The following is a 16,675-nucleotide window of genomic DNA, read 5'->3' on the forward strand; positions in this document are numbered from 1 at the left end:
TCTACAAAGCAGATCTCATTTGAGCAGATTTTCTCCCAACACGTTTAAAAAGTCAATACCATTATAATGCTTAAAACAGTTTAATCCCCATTAAAAATGTTTAATCCAACTGACTTCTTATCAAAATGATTTTTCTCTTATCTACACCTAACCAACAATGCTTTTCCAAGTCATTCCACTCAGAATGGTATGACTTCATTAAAGATCTCATTTAGTCTTTGCAGATGAGATCAGCTGATTTAAGTGTATAATTTACTCCCTGGCACATAGTTGGTTTAAGGTAATTGCTATGTGAATATTAATAGGACTGAATGGCCCGAGTTGAAACTTGGAGCCAGTAAGGAAGCAGTGTGGACAAGTGTTATGGAACAAGCTTTCTTGTCTGACATTCCAATTTTACAGCAAGACCTGATTAACAATTGTAGAGCTTTTTTTCCAGCCACATTGATAGAAGCAAGAAAGCCTGTGTTTGCAGGCCATATCTGAGGAAATGATGAATCAGAGTTTATATGAGACAGATCAGAGATATTAGAAAGATGGAGACATCAGGTAAAGGACACGTTGGGGGGGAGGGGGGGTGCGGTGGTGAATGGGGTGTCGGAGCCACTTCAGGAGTTGGAGACATTAAAGGAATCAGTAAAATATTGAGGGAAGTATAGATATTGAAAGAGACTGGTCACAGCCAAAACTCTTAGGAAAATGGCCTGTGTTAGCACATTATTCTTGCAGCTAGCAGGGATGGGGAGGTTTGAAGAAGTTGTCAAAAAGCTCAATGAGTTGCTTCACTGCATCCTCTAGTGGACTGCATGCCCTGAATGCCATTGATGAAAGAAATTAATGTTTCAGGGGAGCCTTTAAATTGGGAAGTTTAATCCTCGATGGAATAGAAACAGAAAATGCTGGAGAACCTCAGCTGGTCTGGCAGCATCTGTGGAGAGAGAGAGAGAGACATATGCTGCCAGAAAACAGCAAATGCTGGAGTACGCAATGGGTCAGGCAGCATCCATGAAGAGACAGCAAGCTAACATTTCAGGCCAGAGTTGCTGACTTTCTGCAACACTTCAATTTATTTTTATTTTCCAGTATTTTGTTTTTATTTTGTCCTGGATAGTGTTAAGCTCATGGAGTGCTTTTCAAATTCAATACTTGCCTGGATGAACAATTTATTTCGATGGTAACAAAACTGTTCATCCAGGCAAGTATTCCATCAAACTCTTGATGTGGCCTTGTAGTCAGTGAGCAGGCTTTAGGGAGGAATGAGTTATTTACTGCAGGATACCCAGCCCCTCACCTTCTCTTCTAGCCACAGTATTTATCATGCTGGTCCAGTTAGATTTCTGATCACTGGTGAAACCCAGATTATTAATGGTGGCGAATTTGGCAATGGGAAAAACCATTGAGTTTTCTCATTTCTATCAGATGTTTACCCCAGACCATTCACTAAGAACTTTGAGAGTTTCCTGAAGCTCACTGATTGCATCCCAAGACCCAGACTCTTATTGTTTTCATATCACCCACTCACTTCCAGCATTTAAGGCTGAGAATTATTAATCTGGATAAGGAACAGAACTGGCTGTAACTAAGTGTCCTGAGGCATTTCTGATGTTAATTGAATACAATTGGTTAGGCGGCCTTGGTATCTGACACAATAGACAGAATCTTGTTGAGGTATTGGGGTCTTACCTTAGGAAGGCCAGGCCAGCCTAATACCAGTCAGTTGATGGCAAGGCCACCAGCGGGTCTTCCCCTGGATTCAAGGCTCCAGGACACGAGGCACATCCATGAGATTTGCTGGGCAACCAGAACCTGGCAGCTTTTGTGGCCAGAAGTGGGCAGATCCCAGAACGCACTCTTCCCCCCCCCCATACCACAGAGCGAGCAATGATGCGGGTCTTGTGGACTGGCATGCAGGAATAGGGATGCAAGAGATCTAGCAGCAAAAGGCGGGATGTGGCTCACAGTGTCCTCCTCGCCCCTTCCTCAGTTAAACGGTAAGTGTCTGTGATCAAAGGAACCCAGGCCTCCATGCAGGGTAACAAACTGGCCCATGACCTCAGCTGCTGTGCATGCTGCTTGACCATAGGCCCACCTCCAGCCTGGTTAATATTAGGACAGGGGGATGTGGCTCTTCCATAGGTTTTTAATTGCCTTGTAAGCACCTCAACTAGCAGTGAGGTGCGATGGTCAACATGGACCCAGTTGTTCCCTTACAGCTATAGAACCATGATGTAATGTTTATATGTCAGAGAAGTGACACTGAATGTGGTCAAATTTCACCAAGTGATACATAATTGGTAGTCCGGTATATAAGCTGAACACTTGTTTCCCTGTTTACAATTTTTGGATTATTATAATAATTTATGCAGCAATAAAATATTTGGTTCTTATAACAGTTTCAATGGGGTGCGGTGAGGGATGTTAAGTGGGTGAAAGGAAGGGATTTCATGGTCACACACCATCAACAGTTTGAATACTATGCTGACTTCTGCAATCAGAGTGGGTTGGGAGTTGAGAAAGGAGAAAGATCAGGAGCATGCCATTAAACCTTGACATGCTCAGACTGTGTTGCTGCTGACTCCAATGATGCAGGATAGCGTCTCCTTGAGAGGGTTCAGTGTAAGTCCTCCAGCAGTTTTGCACTGCTCCTGAAGGGTTTAGGCAACCTAGTCCTGCGGAATACTAAAATGCAACACCAGTAATTCTGTTGGCCCACATTTTGATAATATGCCTGTCAGCAGTTGAAAAATACCCAAGTATATAGAAGCAGCAGGAGGTGAGTTTGAGGCTAATGGCATTGATGGTGTGTGAAGATAATATGATGTAGCTGAATGTTAGTCTCAAACTCTGTCTGCAAGAGATTGCTAAAGATTGTGCGAGGGTTGTGATGATTGGACAGCATAAGAAGTTGATGGTGGTGTAGGTATGATGCTCAGTGACCTTTCCCACTTGTACTGGGGGATTCAACATTATGTGCTGTGCTGCGAAATCCTTGGGTCAAATTCCTGTTGTTGACCTCCCATTAGCTTTGGAAGGAGACAGGAGAGTGGTGTTTGATAGCCTCTTACACACCCACTCATTATCCATATAGTCTTTCTGCTCATATCACACTCCACCACCAACTCGTCAAATAAGAAAACTGCAGCGCTCTTGCCTGTGAGACTGATTCTTGTAGCATTTCTTTTGAAAGTGCTTTAACTGAATGATTTTCAACTTCTTGGGAGTCAGTTCAGTTAATAGCCCATAAGTCAGTTAAAATCCCACAAAAGCCTCAAAATATTTCACCTTTCTTGCTCTTATGAACCTCTCAGGAAATTGGCTCCAGCCTGGTTGGAGGGACCATACTCTAGTTGCTCCCCTCCTGTCTTGCCTGCCTGCTATGAGATGTTGGTCTCCTCCATCCTATGGAAACTGTTCAATCTCACAGCAGGACCTCCAAGATATAAAGCAGAGTCCTTAGGAGCAGCCTTCACAGGTCTCCTTATCATCTCTATGGCCCCCAAAGATTCAAGCAGCAACATCCAGTTCAATCATTCTAATGCCTATTGACTTCCCTTAACTAGAAACCATTACCTTGACAGATGATGATACATCATCCCTTCTGCCCTTTTTTTCCTCAAGTGCAAACAGATTCCCAGCCCTCTGCTGTTCCAATCCCAGCCAACACCAATCCCTTTGCCTGTTGCATAGATTAAAATTCTACAGTGTCTTCATTTTATTTTGCTGCCATATTGAAAGTTCTAATCTTCTTCCTAATTCTTCTTCCTAGTATTGAGTTAAAACCTTCAACAAGAATTCATTGAACTGAAGGAGCTGAGTAGATTTGGCACCCACAATTGTTTTGTCTGCTGTTCGGCATTATTGCAATAAACCTGACATTAAACAGAAACTGAGACAGTCGTGTCAGGGAATTGTAAAAGAAATGTGACCAGCTACAGAAACCACGGCATACTTTGTATATATCAATAAAATGATGTGATCAATGCAGTCAAAATCTCGAGTCAACGCATAAACATTAGCCCAGTGTGTAAACTGCACCCTCGTTCCTCTATTTACTCATTTTGGATCATAGTAGAGTGATTTATTTGCAACAAACTTGTTCGGTGATTGTGTACAGAATTTATAAACAGATGCAATTCATAACCTGTGTTTTTACTTTAATTCCATCAGAAATGGCGTTCTGAATTGGAAATATCATAAGTGATGTTCTTTTACTTGCTTGGAGATTAGAGAAGTAACTGACATTATTGTCTGATTTTATTGTCTGTTAGTAGATTTTACAAGTTGATGTATTATTTACAAAAATATGTAGTACATGATTTTCTGCACATCAGATTTTCAAATTCCTAGCACAGGGAAGAGAACTGACATTATCACATTAAGTTTGCTTCACTACTTCGAGAATCCCTTTGTGATTCAGTTAAAGATCCTCTGCCATTTTCCTACATTGCTTAAGGTCTCCTATAACATTGAGGAAAATTATCTAAAGTTTTGTCCCATCGATTAGCCAGAGCTGTTGTCGAAAGCAATAAAGAAAATGATGCGGTTCACCGACTACATTTCCCCAGGGCCTTTGACAAGAGGTTAAAATAAGGGTTGACACAACTCAGCACTTAGCTACTGGTAAATGAGCAGAAACAGCTGGTTATGCTCATATAATAAAATTTGCAAGTGAGTATTTTCTCATAATAATAATATTTGTCGGCTGCCCCTCAATTTGAGCAGGTTATCTAGTTCGTATCGTGAGTTTTTGCCACGAGATTTCATGTGACCAAACCCCCCCACTATCAATGCTCAAACCGCAGATCATCGGGGACAAATGCAGGATGTGCAAGGAGGTATTGTGATATAGAGTAAAGGTTCTGCTCTCTAATCTTCTCTGCTGCTACTCTGCCTCATCATTAATACATTGTGGTCAAGAGCATGGTGAGACTTGATGGACAAGTTGTCATTTCTGTTAAATGATTGGTAGCAAGTTCCTTCACATCATTAATGCAAATACTATTGCACTTCAAGGAGAACTTCAGAAAGCATCTTTGGAGTATTTCCTTTGTGGTCCACTGGAAATCTGGCCATTTGAGAGTTGAGATTAGAGTGGTGCTGAAAAAGCACAGCAGTTCAGGCAGCATCCTAGGAGCAGTAAAATCGACGTTTTGGGCAAAAGCCCTTCATCAGGAATTCAGGCAGAGAGCCTGAAGGGTGGAGAGATAAATGAGAGGAGGGTGGGGGTGGGGAGAAAGTAGCATAGAGTACAATACGTGAGTGGGGGAGAGGTTGAAGGTGATAGGTTGGGCAGGAGGGTGGAGTGGATAGGTGGAAAAGAAGATAGGCAGGTAGGACAAGTCATGGAGTCATTTGAGAGTTGAGACAACAAGAACTGGGAGGGGAAAAGCTTTTCATCTATCCAAGTTGATTTTGTTGGAATTTAACCTGAATATTTATAAGGTAGCTTCTCAGAGATTATTTCAGAGGATCCTTTGGAAGGACCTAAAACCACATTTTGTCTTTGGAAGGATTTCCTCAGACACAGATGATTCAGGCAATTTTAAGTCAGGGGTTTCAATACTCTGATCAAGAGGAAGATACCTTGATACATCTACAGCAGGATGTATCTCCCTTCTTGAAGATAGTTTTAATTGTTACATTTCTGAATTTGAGGAGAGATCGCTTTCCTATAAAATCCACAGGATAAAATCTTGACCCAACATCCACCAGCTTTGAAGACCTCGACCACAGTTACATGGGGGGGGGGCACTTACATTGTTATTGCTCATCCAATTAGTTGCTCATTGCACCTGTCTCATGATCTACACATGGATTCTCTCACACAGTACTGGGTGATAGCTTGGAGAGTACCAGTATGGACCTGTGGATCCACAGCTTTTCAAAACATTTTATCTAGCATTTACAGAATTTGCATCTTCATGAAGAAAATATACCATTCTTTGAATGAAGTGGTCTATAGGCAGTCCTAGTGCCTAATTAAAGTTCATACGTCATGACGTGAGCCTATTGCTGGGTTCCTCAGGCTTTTTCTTATCACTAATTGCCCTTTACTGTTCAGATTTTTCTTTGGGCATCAGGTATTCCAGCATTGTTGACATCTAACCAGTCGTGGTTGATGATGCTTCAATCCATTGGTATGGATGCAGAAGTCTAGCACAGTTGATTTGTGATCCCATTGAATTGGGTGTGTGAAGACTTTCCAGATTGATCATGAACAGACCTTGGAATTTGTCTTTATCTAAGGACTGCTTTAAGGCTTAGACTTGTTCTTCTTCCTTTTGGAATTTGTTGTTAGGTGAATGTTCAAATGACCAACAGACAACAAGCAACAGCTCCTTGCCTCCTTTGAATCTGGTGATACAGGCTTAGATCTTTGAACTGAATAATGAGCCAAGCTCGGCTATAAGGTGCCTCCATGTATTTATCTCCTGACCAAAGAGGGTGTTTGTTGTAATGAGACCATACTGAACACTTATTGTCCACAGGGGGAGATCACTTGCATTGGTTTATTGGCTTTCCCTCTTTTCTTCTACAAAGGATCTTCTCCAAATATTGGAGTCATGGCCATCTATGACATTAAAATTCCTAAGAATGATAATCTTTCCCTTCTTCAGGAATGACAGTGATGAATTCATTAAGGTCAGATTAGAACTTTTCCTTAGTGTCTTCATCAGCATCAATCATTGGAGCTTAAGCATCAATGAAGATATAGTGTGAAGTCCCCATAGTCTGTTCACTCATCAGAGAGAAAGAGCTGCAGTGAGTTTAACCTGAGGGTTACAGTGCCTCAGGTGAGAAGCGAGATTGAGAAGGCATGGCCTTCAAGCATGACCTCAGCCATTAAGGGAATTGAACCTACACTATTGGCATCACTGGATTGCAAACCAGGTTATTATCACCTACCAAGCATCCCCGCTGCCTCCACCTCAGCTGATGAATCAATCCTCCTACACATTGGACCACATGGAGAAAGCACTGAGGATGACAAGGGTGCAGAAAGTACATAAAATGTACACTGAATGGGGCTTCGGTATCCATCATGATTAAATGGCTTCAGCAGCACCATGACTGACTAACCTGGCAGACTCCTAAAGGACATTATAGCTGGACTGGCTCAACAGCAGGTGGTGAGGAAACCAACAAAAGTGAAGAATGTATTTACTTCATCCTTACCAATCTGCCTATTTCAGAAGCATTTTTCCATGACAGTATCACCACACTCCTTATCAAGTCCAAATTCCCACCTTCACATTGAGGATACCCTTCATCATGTTGAATGGGATAGATTTTGAACAGCTCAGCACTGTTCACATGACACTGTGGGCCATCAACAGCAATAGAATGACCTTTAACCACAATTTGTAACCTCATGGCCCAGCATGTCTCCACTTGACCATATGAACTTATGAATTAGGAGCATACATAGGCCACTTTGCCCTTCAACCCGCTCTTCTATTCAATAAGATTTGATTACTCCTGCTACCCCCATTAACCTTTCAGCCCTTGGTTATCTAGAGTCTATCTAAATCTGCTTAAAAATATTCAAAGACTCTGCATCTACCACTTTTTTGGGGAAGTAAGATATAAATCCTGTTAGCACCAATCCAGGGGCCTAGATCAATGAAGAGCACAGGAGGGCATGCTAACAGCAGCACCAGACATACATAAATATGGTGTGACAGCCTGGTGAAGTTAAACACAGGACTACTCTGTAACAAACAGCAGAAACAGCAAGTCATGGACAAAGAGATCCCACAACCAACAAATCAAATCTAAAATCTAGATTTGCCACATCCAGTTGTGAATGTGAAGGAGTAGGCCTCACAAATATCCCCATCAGCAATACTGGGGAACCCAGCACATCAATGTAACAGATGAGGCTGAAGAATTTGCGAGCATCTTCAGCTAGAAGTACTGACTGGACATTTGATCACCTCATGGCATCTGAAGTAATGAGATTTCTAGCATCACAAATGGCAGGTTTCAGCCAATTCAATTCACTCCAAGTGATAGCAAGAAACAGGTGAAGAACACTAGATGCTGTAAAGGTTAAAGGCTCTGACAACATATTGACAAAGCTACTGAAGATATGTGGCGCAAAACTAGCTGCATCCCTAACCAAGCTGGTCCAGTGTAGTTACAGCACTGGCATCCATCCAACAACATGAAAAATTGCCAGTTAGGTCTTGCCTGTACACAACAGAAGAAATCTGACCTGGCCATTCAGTCTACTTTTGATCATCAGCAAAACAATGGTAAGTATTGTTACAGTGCTACAAAGTAGCACTTATTCAACAATAGATTGCTCTCTGATGTTCAGTTAGGGCTCTGCCAGACCCACTTAGCTCCTGACATGATCTTAGCCTTGCTCCAAAAGCTAAACTCAAGAAGAGAAGTGAGGGTGTCAGTCCTTGACATCAAGGCAGCACTTGACCTTGCAAGAGCTCTTATATAAACTGGAGTTGTTGGAATTGGGCGAAAATTCACTGCTGGGTGGAATTATATCTGGCACGAAAGAAGGTGGCAGTGGTTATTGAACATCAATCACCTCAGCTCTCCAGGACATCCCTGCAGGAGTTCCACAGGGTAGTGTCCTGGACCCATCTATCTTATGTTGTGAGAACGATATCTTAAAGTGGAACAATAAGGAGCAGAAGTGAACAGTGTGGGCAGCTGCCGGACACTGCACAACTGCCTACTTTTTGACTTGCAGTTGACTGAGATCTTAGCTAAAGATGGTAATTGAGCAATTCGATATGGACCTACTTGTTCAATTTCAAGACACATATCTTTAAAATTCAGGATGTGCGACCCATAATGGCCTAGAAAGTTGTTCATGTAATGACACCACACAAGAAGATATCCCTTGATTGCTGTGTGCATTAAAATGTAGTGACCCACTCTCTGCCCACAGGGAATTAAAATGCAGCTGAATTTGATAGCTCATCTACCTCATCCTTGGCTGAAAAGCCTAGGTTATCCCCACTGAAGCCTGCACACAATTCAATGGCATTCAGGTCGTGAACTGTCAGTCATTGGGAATTCTGTCCTTTTAAGAACAGAATCGTAGATAGTTTATGCCACAGAAAGAAGCCATTTGGTTCCCCATGTCTGTACCAGCTAAAAAAAAACCTAATTAGCCTAATCCTACTTTCCAGCATTTGATCCCTATTTTCTAAACCACCAGTCACTGGATAAGCCAGGACAAGGCAAAGGCAAAGCAAGATTCGTGTCAGTGAGTTCTCAAACGACCCTCATTTAGAGATGACACTATCACAAGGAACTAAAATGGTCATCTGGGGAAACACTACACAGATGAGAGTTTCTGCCTCTCATCTCTTTCCAGTCTGAGTTCCAAATCCCTATCACTCTCTGAGTGAAAAATATTTTCTTCATTTGCCCTCCAACCTTTTCCTAATCACTTTAGTTACTGATCTAAGATCTGCTAAAGTAAAAAAAAATCTTCCCATCTACTTTACTCGGGTGCCTCACAAATTTGTACTCCTCAATCAAATCTGCTTTCAGCCTTCTCTGTTGCAAGTATTTCAGCATTGTTCCAATGCTGCCAACATTCTGGTAAATATCCTCTACACCCTTTCTGGTGCAGTCAGTTATATCTCTTCTGCAATCACGAGAGCAGAACCGTTCAGTTTCTCTAATAGCTGTCATCTAATCAGAGTGCTTCACTCACAGCAGTGCCACCAAGAGAGGTGGATCCTGCTAGGCCTGCAGCAGAGCCAATCCAGTGAAGATGGATGAGGCTGAGGAATTCAGGATAGACATTATGGAGGCTACTGAGGCATTAGTGTCAGGAAGGCTCTGCCAAGGAGGTGACGATGCTGTGCAGCTCTTACACCAGACAGCCTTCTCTGAGCACAGGAGGCTCCCAACCCACCTTTACACTGCTGTCCCACAGTGTGGCATAGACTCCCCCATGGTGCTTGTGGAACACTAGTGGTTGCAAACTGATGCCCTCGATTTTGTCGATAAGATTATCCTCAGAATTCCCCGTCATCAACTTGTCTTTCCCTTCAGATCATTTTCTTCCAAAGGCAGCATTATGTTCAACGCAACATATGTGCAGCACCAACTGAAGTGGCATTATATGAACAAAATTTACCAAATTTTCCCAAAGCACAGTCAAGCAACTGTGTTTATTTTTGAGAATGATCATGGAGATGCTGGCTTCCTAGCCCTTTCTGCCCTTGTTATTGTAAGACAATGGTGTGATGTATGATGGTGACAGTCTTATGGTGGCTAGAGACAGCAAAGTTCAGTTAATACTGAATAGAAACCATTCGGGTTTATTTTTTAATGATTCCCTAATAAATCTGCAAACGGCTTTTTGTGAGATTTGTAGCAGTAAAGTTCAACTTGTGAAGGACTGTAAAAAGCACAGTAAAATCTTATTTTTAGTGATAAAGTAATGCTGCCAATGCTATGTGGTCTCTGAGAAAATTAGTTGTCAAGCTCTGTATTAGCCTTTCGTGAACAAAAGCTGCAAATTGTAGAGTAGAAATGTCTCAGTTCAAGAATATTCAAACTTCTGTCATTTATCATTTCTTCAAACTAGAGTAGGGTAGTTTTATCTTTCCATGACATTGTAAAATTGGAATATTCATGGAAATGAAATTCAAAAGCTTGCATCTATAACATCTTGTTACATTATCAAAATCAAAATTGAAGATTTGAAAGACACCAATTGAATGGAAATCCCTCCTCAGTGTTTGGCTTATTCAGATTAGATTAGATTAATTACAGTGTGGAAACAGGCCCTTTGGCCCAACAAGTCCACACTGACCCGTAACCCACTCAGACCCATTCGCCTACATTGACCCCTTCACCTAACACTACAGGCAATTTAGTGTGGCCAATTTTTGGACCGTGGGAGGAAACCCACGCAGACACAGGGAGAATGTGCAAACTCCACACAGAGAGTCGCCTGAGGTGGGAATTGAACCCGGGTCTCAGGCACTGTGAAGCAGCAGCGCTAACCACTGTGCCACCGTGCCACCCATTATTCGCTACCAGCTTTGCTTGTAGTTTTTTTAGTGGTATATTTTCGTAGTTGTAGTTTATTAATGGAGTTAAACATAATTAACATAGTATTTGGCATATTTTTGATAAGGATTTTTAACAAGCAATAAAATCTGTAAAAAAACATTTGTAGAGTGAAATAAAACTGAAACAGTAAAACTGTACAGCAAATCAGTATCTGCAAAGAGTAAATTTCTCATCTCAAATCAAAACTAAAAAATAGGCAAGCATTTGAATAGGGTGGAAAAAACCAAGAAGAAACAAAAGATATGTTGAATTATTTTGAAAGGTCTTTGACCTACCAGTTTCAACCTTTCTGCAGCAGCAGCCAGAGCAACATTTTAAGATTTTATATCAGAGATATTGCATGCATAGAATAAACAACCTGATTGTTCTTATAACACTGTTTCATGTACTCCTTATTCATGTGGTTGATTTAACCTGACCTGACGTTGAGTATGGTGAGCGGCGAGTTTTTAAATGGCAAAATTATAACATTATAGTCTATTACTAGCATTTAGCTGACTTTTATGGGTTAGAAATTAAAGGAAGGTCAGAACATAAAATAAGTGACTCCCAGCCTCAGACAGAGTAAATAAGCTTTATAGCAGCATAGCTGATGAGGTAATGAGGTGAACTACTTCATTCTAGCTCTTTCACTCTATCTGCAATGGGTATAAATACAGAGATCACTAAGCAGCGTCCAAATGGAGTGCAGATTTCCAGTGAGGTGAGCTTGGAGAATAGTGAGTTTGGTGAATCGGGGAGGAGCTAACTTTGTTCCCCTTTTTTGTTGACCCTCTTCACCATCCAGTACTTGGGCCCTACTAGGAGCTTCTGATGATTAACTGGTATTTTGCTTGTAGTTGGACTAGTTAAAATATGGCAGATACACTCAGTCAAGTGGACTATACAGTTCATCAAAAATGCCAAGGCATGAATGCGTCATGTGTCCGAGAAAAGCACAGGAATGTCACCAGCTGCACAAGCCCGTGCCCTGAACTTGACCAGCAACTGGAATCGCTGTTGTGCATCTGTGAGGCAGAAGACTAGAGCGCATTTAAGGAGGTGGTCTCACTGCTGTTTATAGGTATGCAGACCCCTGAGGAATGGGTTACTGCCAGGCAGCTAGCATACATGTCTGCTTAGATCATTGTGCTCATAAGTTTTTTTTTGCTTTGAATACTCGTGAGAGTAATAGAATGCAGTCAAATTCAAGCCAATGGCCCGACGACTGGCTCCGTTGTACAAGAGAGAAGAAGAAAAGCAGGAAAGTGCTATTGATGAGGATTATGTTATTTTGGGGAACAAACAGGCATTTCTGTGGCCAGAATCATGACTCTGGCATGATGTATTGCCTCTCTGACGTCAGGGCCAAGCAGGTCACAATATGGCTGCAGGAGATTCACAATCAGAGATCGTGGTCCATATCACTTTCAATGACATAGGTAGGAAGGGGGGTGAGGTCCTGAAAGCAAATTTCAAATTTCAAGAAGCTAAGAAGGAGATTGAAAAGCAGGAATCGAAAGTGGTAACCTCAGGATTACTCTCGATCCCAAATTCCGGTGAGCATCAAAACATGAGAATTGAGCAAATGAAAACGTGGCTGGAAAACTGTTGTGGAAGAAAAGAGCATCAGGTTTCTGAGGAATTGGGAAATGTTCTGGGACAGGTATAAAATGAACAGGTTGCACCTTGGCAAACATTATTGCAGGATAATTGCCAGTATCATTAGAGAGGGGGTAAATTAGGTAGGCAGTGGATGGACATTTAAAGGGGAGCTCAGATTCAAGGGAAGTAAAACTAGGTTAAACCAGAGGTTTAAGAAAAACATACAACACAGGTAACACAGTGGAAACCATCCAATAAGACCAAAATGGACAATAGTGTTAAAAAGCCTGAATTAAAGATAGTCTATCTGAATGTTCACCAAAACATTTATGATTTCATTGCTCAAATTGAAGTAAATGAATACAATTTTCATTTCATTACAGTGACATGGGATGTTAAGGATGATTGGTAACTGGAAATCCTTGGGAAGGGTAGACAAAAAGGAAAAAGATGTGTAGTTGCACATCGACATATTAATAAAGGAAAATTTTCAATTGAAGGATCAAGATGTAGAATCAGTTCGGATGAAGCTAAGAAACAGCAAGTGGAGGTAAACATTGGTGGGCATTGTTTATGAAATGCCGGGGAGATAGTGGCGTCATGGGAATGTCACTGGACTAGCAATCCATGACCCCAGGCTGATGTTCTAGGGACATGGACTTGAATTCCACTGTGGCAAAAGGTGAAACGTGAATTTGATAAAGAGTTGGCCTAATGGTGATCATGTAATTGTTGTAAAAACACATCTAGTTCACTAACATCCTTCAAGGAAGGAAATCTGCCATCCTTACCTGGCCTGGCCTACATGTGACTCCACACAAACAGTAATGTTGTTGACTCATAATTGCCTCTGGACAATTAGAAATAGGCATTAAATGCTGGCCTAACCAGTAGTGCACACATTTGATAAACAAATTTAAAAACAAAACTATAGTGCTTATGTTGACATGCTGTAAATCAGGAATTAAAGATGCATGTAATATGGGTAATATAATAATAATGGCAACTTCATCTTGCATGTAGACTGGGTTAAGCAGGTCAGCACAACTGCTTTGATGAGGTTTGTTGTTTCTAGAACAGTATCCTGAAGAGCCACATAGGGATTTGTGCTATTTTTACTTTGATCTTCTACAATAAGAAGGGAAATTAACAACGATGCTATAAAGGAGCCTCTGGGGAATAATGACCATAAAATAACCAAGTTTTTCATTAATGCGACAGAGTCCATTCTGAAACGAGGGTCTTAAATCTGAGCAAAGGGAACAATGAGGATATATGGGGCAAGTTGGCTTGAAAGAATTGGGAAAATATCTAAAGGGTTTGACAGTTAATAGGCAATTAGGAGAAAGTGAGGACTGCAGATACAGGGGATCAGAGCTTAAAAATGTGTTGCTGGAAAAGCGCAGCAGGTCAGGCAGCATCCAAGGAGCAGGAGAATCGATGTTTCGGGCATAAGCCCTTCTTTAGGAATTAATAGGCAATGGCTAGCATTTCAAGAAAATCAAGGTCGACAATAAATATATGTACTCTTAGGAACAATTATGCAAAACGAAAGATGACTCAAATACAGTTAACAAGATAAGTTAAAGATTGCATTAGAGGAGATGCTAAAAATAGTGGTAAGCCTAAGGACTGGGAGCAATTCAGGACCCAGCAAAGGAGGACCAAGAAGCTAGTAAGGGAAAATAGATGTGCAAGCTAATGAGAAACACAAAGGTAGAGTTATAAAACTTACTGGTATGTGAAAAGAGAAAGATTAACAAGGATAAATGAGGTAAAAACAATAACTGCAGATGCTGGAAACCAAATTCTGGATTAGTGGTGCTGGAAGAGCACAGCAGTTCAGGCAGCATCCAACGAGCAGCGAAATCGACGTTTCGGGCAAAAGCCCTTCATCAGGAATAAAGGCAGTGAGCCTGAATCGTGGAGAGATAAGCTAGAGGAGGGAGGGGGTGGGGAGAGAGTAGCATGGAGTACAATGGGTGAGTGGGGGAGGAGATAAAGGTGATAGGTCAGGGAGGGGAGGGTGAAGTGGATAGGTGGAAAAGGAGCTAGGCAGGTCGGACAAGTCCGGACAAGTCAAGGGGACAGTGCTGAGCTGGAAGTTTGAAACTAAGATGAGGTGGGGAAAGGGGAAATGAGGAAACTGTTGAAGTCCACATTGATGCCCTGGGGTTGAAGTGTTCCGAGGCGGGAGATGAGGCGTTCTTCCTCCAGGCGTCTGGTGGTGAGGGAGCGGCGGTGAAGGAGGCCCAGGACCTCTATGTCCTCGGCAGAGTGGGAGGGGGAGTTGAAATGTTGGGCCACGGGGCGGTTTGGTTGATTGGTGCGGGTGTCTCGGAGATGTTCCCTAAAGCGCTCTACTAGGAGGGCCTATTCCAAGTCAAAACAGGAAAACTTATCCTGGAGAACAAGGACACAGTGGAGAGCCAAACAATCACATTGCAGTTGTCTGCATGAAAGAATATGCTAAAAAGCTTCCTGAAATGAGAGGCAGCAAAGAGATTTGAGTAATTGTACACCAAAAGAAATAGGTATTAGTAAAGAGGTAGTACATGAAAAATTAGTTGGATTAATCTCCTGGATGAGATCAGCGTCATCCCAGAGTATTGAAGGATGTAGCAGTAGAGACAGTGGATACATTGGTGGTTGTCTTTCATATTTTGTTGATCCTGGAGATGTTCCTGCTGACCAGAAGACAGTAAATGTAACTACAGTCTTTAAGAAGGGAGAGTGACCCGTTGGTTTGACATCTGTGCTAGGAAAAATGTTAGAATTGATTATAAAGAACATGAAAACATTTAAGAAAGGATAGAAAAACTGGGCAAAATCAAATGAATTAATAAATTGGAAATCATGTTTGAATAAATTTGTTGAAGTTTGTTGTTTGTATTTGTGACAAAGGAGAACTAGTGGATGTGGAGAATTCAGGTTTTAGATGGCTTTTGAGAATGAGGTTAGTAAATAAAATTAGAGTGAATGGATTCTAGGAAAATATGGATTGAGAACCCCTCAAAAAAGATAAAGTAAACAGTCAAAATAAACAGCTCATTCTCAGGATGACAGGTTATTACTAGTGAGGAATTACTAGGATTAGTGTTAGGTTTGCAAATGTTCACAATCTATATAGAGGAATGTGAGGAACAGTTGTAATACTTTCAAATTTGCAGGTGGCACTAAATTGGATGAGAACTTAAGTTGTGAGAGGGTGCAAGGGGGATTCAAGAGAATTTGGACAGACTAACTGAATATGCTGAAGCATGACAGATGGAATTATAATGTAAATAAATATGAGCTTATTCAATTTGGTTTAAAAAGGTCCTGAAAGCAGAATAATTCATAAATGGTGAGAGGTTGGGAAATGAGAATGTGTATAAAAGGATCTGGGTACTTTTGTCCATGAGTCACTAAATGCTCGAATGCAGGTTCAGTAGACAGTTAGGCAACTGGTATTTCAAGGGGATATGGGTACAGAAGCAAAGATGTCTCACCGCAGTTATACCTCACCTGAAATACTGTGTACAATTTTAGCCACCTTATTTATCAAAGGATATAGCTGCTGTTGAGGGAGTGCACCAAAAACTCACCAGATGAATTCCTGGGATGTTGATAGTGGTTGTTGGAGAGAGAGATATAATTTCGAAGAATTATAGGTAATCTCATTAAAATTTGCAAAATTCGCACAGGGAATTACAGCGTAGCTACAGATAGGATACATCCCTGACTGATGACTCTAAAACTTGGAAATATAATCTCAGGGTAAGAGGTAAGCCATTAAAGACTGAGATGAGGAGGAATTTCTTCTCTCAAAGGATAGTGAGCCTTCAACTATTTAGCAAGTTCAAGGCAGAAATTTTTACGTTTCTAGAAACTAATGATATGAAGTGACTTGAGGATAGTGTGGGAAAATAGCATCGAGGGGCTGATTATTAATGATTTGGAATGGCAAGGCACACTCAAATTGGCATAATGGCCAATGCCTACTTGTATCTTCCCATACGATATTGGTTCGGAACAGTGCAAT

At 41.4% G+C, this 16,675-nt stretch overlaps 1 protein-coding gene across 2 annotated transcripts in view; it reads left to right on the forward strand.

Annotated features, from left to right (window-relative positions):
* Window positions 1–16,675, forward strand: part of LOC140477070 (matrix metalloproteinase-16-like) — a 255,528-nt gene that overhangs the window by 192,558 nt on the left and 46,295 nt on the right. The window lies entirely within an intron of this gene.

The sequence above is a fragment of the Chiloscyllium punctatum genome, chromosome 5, assembly GCF_047496795.1.
Source record: "Chiloscyllium punctatum isolate Juve2018m chromosome 5, sChiPun1.3, whole genome shotgun sequence".
NCBI lineage: Eukaryota > Metazoa > Chordata > Chondrichthyes > Orectolobiformes > Hemiscylliidae > Chiloscyllium > Chiloscyllium punctatum.